Source organism: Suricata suricatta, chromosome X (genome assembly GCF_006229205.1).
Source record: "Suricata suricatta isolate VVHF042 chromosome X, meerkat_22Aug2017_6uvM2_HiC, whole genome shotgun sequence".
In the NCBI taxonomy this organism is placed as follows: domain Eukaryota; kingdom Metazoa; phylum Chordata; class Mammalia; order Carnivora; family Herpestidae; genus Suricata; species Suricata suricatta.
The window spans coordinates 42,323,973-42,329,418 of record NC_043717.1 but is presented as its reverse complement, the minus strand read 5'-3'; positions in this window follow the sequence as shown (position 1 = coordinate 42,329,418).

Below are 5,446 nucleotides of genomic sequence, written 5' to 3'. Positions count from 1 at the left end.
TCAAAATAACCACTACTTCATCAGGGATATAATATTGTCAATATCTCAGGGTCCCTACTGTGCTTCTTACTTCCAAAAGAGAATAATTGACCCTTTTCTCATATGACAATTTTTGACTTAAACTCAATTTTGTCTGATATTAGTATAGCCACGCCTACTCTCTTTTAGTTACCATTTGACTGGGATATCTTTTTTCATCTCTTCACTTTCAGCTTGTGTGTATTCTTAAATCTACACTGAGTCTTTTATAAAATTGGGAAATGTCAGTTAAATCATTATTTTTTAATGACATACTTTGATTCTTTTCTCTTCCTTTTTTTTGGTAACTACTATATTTTTTTCTTTGAGGTTACCTAGAGACTTGCATAAAACTTTTAAAGTTATAAAAGTATATTTTAAAGTGATAACAACTTAACTTCAGTTGCATTCAAAAATTGTACACTTTTAGTCCCTCTCTACACTTTATAACTGAAGACAGAATTTACTTCTTAAATTTTGCATTCATCAATAAATTTTTGTGGTTATAGTTATTTGTTATATTTTTGTCTTTAAACTTTTATTCTAGGGTTAAATGTGATTTATATGCCATAAGTATAGTATTAAATTATTCTGTATTTGTCTATATACTAACTTTATCATTGAGATTTATATTTTCATATGTTTTTATATGAAAGCTCTTTAGTGTCCTTTTTTCTAAAAAAGAAGTTTATTTATTTTGGGAGAGAGAGAATCCCAAAAATCCCAAGCAGGCTCTGCGCTGTCATCATGGAGCTCAAACCCACAAATAAACTGTGAGCTCATGATCTGAACTGAAATCAAGAGTCCTACACTCAAGGCGCCCCAAGTACTTTAGTGTCCTTTTGTTTAAAATTGAAGAATTTCCTTTACTACTCTTGTAAGGCCAGAGTGAAAAGATAATGTGCAGATGGGGTGAAAATATTTGCAAAGCCTATATCTATTAAGAAGTTAATATTCAGCAAATATAAAGAATTTCTCTAACTCAACAATAACAAAGTATCCAAAGAAATTTAAAAGTGGGCAAAGCACGTGGATACACATTTCTTCAAAGAAGATATACAGATGGCCAATTAGTATATGAAAAGATGCTCAAAATCATTAATCAGTAGGAAACTGTAAACCAAAACCACAATGAGATACATCATAACCATTAGGATGGCTATTAACAAATAAGTTAATAAAAACAACAACAAAAAAAGAGTTTTATTGAGTATGTGGAGTGATTGGAACCCTGTGCTGTGCCATTGGGAATGCACTATGATAGTGGGAAAACATTATGATAGTTGCTAAAAAAATAAAATTACTTTATGATTCAGAAATTCCACTACTGAACGCAGGGACTTGAACAAATATTTGAACAACAGTGTTCAAAACAGCTTTATACACAATAGCCAAAAGGTGGAAACAATGCAAATGTACATCAACAGATGTATGGATAAACATACTGTGGTATATTTATATAGTATAATATTATTCAGTTTTAAAAAGAAATGAAATCTGACAAATGCTACATGAAGAACATTGAAGACATTATGGTAAGTGTAATAAGCCAGATACAAAAGGACACATATTATAGGATTTCACTTATATGAAGTATCTAGTGTAGTCACACTCAGAGACAGAGTAGTGGTTGCCAGGGCTGGATGGAGAAATGATGAGTTTTTGTTTCTGTTTTTGTGTTTTAATGGATACAGAGCTTCAGTTTAAGATGATAAGAAAGTTCTGGAGATCGATGGTGGTGATGGCTGCACAGCACTGTAAATGTATTTAATGCCACTGAACTGTATACTGTTTATCTTAGTCTCTTTAACCATTCCCAATATCCCATGGTGTAATTATGCCATGTTTTATTTTAATATTCCATAATAATAATTTTTAAAGCTGTTTCACTCTCACAAATGGATGCTACAGTGAAAGTATGCATATATATATATAAATATATATAAATATATATATTTATTCCTGTGTATTAGGGGACATGTTTCTGTAAGCTAAACACCAACAAATGGAATAAACAAGTTACATTACAAGAATGTTTTAAATTTTGATATATATTGCTCGATCACACTCCAGTTGTCACAGTAAGAGTGCACATTTTCCCATAACTTCACCTAAATGATATATTATCTATCTTTTAAAGTCTTTTCTATTTTTGTGGATATTACAAAATGTTATCCCATTATTGGGTTAATTTGGATTTGCCTGCTAATTAGTGAGGCTAATTCTTTGTTCATATATTTGTTGAGCTGTGGGTTTTCTCTTCATACTGTTTACCTACACGTCTATAGGATTATTTCTTTTTTTATCCTACAGGCACTTTACTTAATTTTGATGTTAATCCTGAGCCATATATATTGCAGATATTTTCTTCTGACCTGTCAGCTATCCTCTTTAAAAAGCATTATTGAAATACAGTTTGCATACCTTATAATTCATCAATTTAAAGTATAAAATTCAATGGCTTTTAGTATATTCAGAGTTGTATGGAAATCACTACAATCTGTTCTGGAATATTTTTATTACTCAACAGAAAACGCTTCATCAATTAGACATCACTGCCCAACACCCAATCCCCACTAGAATCCAGTAATTCTACTTTCAAATAGTAATCTACCCTCTGTCTCCATAGATTTGCCTATTTTAGATATTTAATGAAATGGAACCATACAATATATGTCCTTTGTAATTGACTTCTTTCACTTAGGATGTTTATGTTTATTTATGTTGTAGCATCTATGACTATTTCATTAATTTTTATTGCCAAAATATCCATTTGTATTTGTATATCACATTTTATTCATTTCCTTTTTAGTTAATTGATGCCTGTGATGTTTCCACTTTTTGGCTTTTGTGAATAGTGCTGTTCTAAACATTCTTCACTTATGAACATTTATGTACAAGCTTTTGTATGCACATATGTTTTTATTAATTTTGAATATATACATAGGGATAGAATTGTTAGATCATATGCTAAATCTATGTTTAACACTCAGAGACTAAGATATAACTTTTTAAAGCAACTGCAGTATTTTTTATCCTCACCATTAGTTTATGATGGTTTTCATTTTTCCAAGTTTCCAATATTGTTATTATTTTTCTTATTATAGTCATCCTCATGAGTGTGAAATGGCATCTCATTGTGGTTGTGATTTGCATTTTCCTAATGGCTAATTATGTTGAGCATTTTTTCATGTGCATATTGGCAATATTTTCTTTGAAGAACTGCTTATACAGATCCTTGCCCATTTTTTATATTGGATTATTTGCCTTTTTTGTTTAGTTGTAATAATTCTTTAAATTTTTTGATACAAGTCTTTATCAGAAATGTGATTGCCAAGTATTTTTTCCTATTCTGTGCATATTCTTTGTATTTACTTTCTTGATGGACAAAACTTGTTAATTTTAATGATATCAAACATCTATTTTTTCTTCAGTTACTTGTGCTTTTGATGTCATGTCTAAGAAACCATTGCCTAATCTAAGATCTAGGAAATTTGTACAATTGTTTTTTTCTAAGGGTTTGATAGATTTAGCTCTTACATTTAGGTCTTTAGCCCTTTTTGGGGTCAAATTTTTGTATGTGATGTGAAGTAGGAGTCCAGTACATTATTTTACATGCCTGTGAACGTCCAGTTATTCCAGCACCATTTGTTGACAAGGCTTCTTTTTCCAATTGTCTTGGCACCCTTATCAAAAGTCAATTGACTATAAATATGAGGGTTTATTTCTGGACTCTCAATTCTATTTCACTGATCTGTATATCTATACTGTTGTTAGTATCACACCACCCTGATAACTGTATTTTTGTAGTAAGTTTTGGCATTGGGGAATATATGTTCATCAATTTTGTTCTATTTTTAAAATATTCTATTTTTTTCTGGGTCCATTGAATTTTAATATAAGGTTTAAGATCATATTATAAATTTCTGCATAGAACCAGCTGATATTGCATCGAATCTATATATCAATTTGGGAAGTATTGTAATCTTAATAACATTGTTTTCTTTTAACATGAGTTGTCTTTCCTTTATGGTGGACTTCTTTATTTTATTATTATGTTTTAAATGCTTATTTATTTCTGAGAGAGAAGGAGAGAGAGAGAGAGAGAGAGAGAGAGAGAGAGAAAGGGGGGAGGGGCAGAGAGAGAAGGAGACACAGAATCTGAAGCAGGATCCAGGCCCCGCCCTGTCAGCACAGAGTGCAACGCTGGGCTTGAATCCATGAACCATGAGATCATAACCTGAGCTGAAGTCAAATGCTTAACAGACTGAGCCACGCAGGTGTTCCTGGAGGACGTAGTCATTTTCATTCAATAATGTTTTGTAGCTTTCAGAATATAACTTTTGTACTTTTTTGCTTAAATTTATTTCTAAATTTTTTGAATTTTTTAAGATACTATTTTAAATGGAGTTGTCATCTTAATTTCATTCTTGGTTTCCTTACACAGGAGTATAGATATAAAATTGATCTGATTTTGTATTTTATAACTTTAATGTCCTCTTTTATTAGCTCTAATAGTTTTTTATTGACCACAATAATAAGTCATCTATGAATAGAGGTAGTTTTGCTTCTTCCTTTCATGGGTGGATATCTTTTCTTCCGTTTTTTGCATTTTATTTTGTTTTGTTTAGTTTCAAGTTTTTATTTTAATTCTAGTTAGTTGACATACGGTTTCAAGAGTACAGTTTAGTGATTCATCCCTTACATGTAACACTCGATGCTTATCACAAGTGCCTTCCGTAACACCCATCACCTATTTAGCCCTTCTCCCACCTACCTCCCCTCCATCAACCCTCAGTTTATTCTCTATTGTTAAGTCTCTTATGGTTTATCTCCCTCTCTTTTCCCCGCTCTTCCCTGATGTTCATGTGTGTCATTTCTTAAATTCCACATGTGAGTGAAATCATATGGTACTTGTCTTTCTCTGACTGACTTGTTTCACTTACCATAATACACACTGGCTCCATTCACTTTGTTGCAAATGGCAGGATTTGATTCTTTTTGATGGCTGAGTAATATTCCATTGTGTGTGTGTGTGTGTGTGTGTGTGTGTGTGTGTGTGTGTGTGTGTGTGTAATCTCTTTATCCATTCATCAGTTCATGGGCATTTTGGTTCTTTTCTTAAGTTGGCTATTGTTGATAATGCTGCTATAAACAGCATGGCGCCTGTGTCCCTTCAAATCAGTGTTTTTGTGTCCTTTGGGTAAATACTTAACTAAAATTCCTGGGTCATAGAGTCATTCTATTTTTAACTTTTGGAAGAAAAAAGGTGTTAATTTTAGCCATTCTGACAGGTGTGAAGTGATATCTCATTGTGGTTTGATTTGTATTTTCCTGATGTTCGGTGACGTTGAGTATCTTATCATGTGTCTATTAGCCATCTGTATATCTTCTTTGGTAAAGTGTCCATTTATGTCTATTTTTTTTT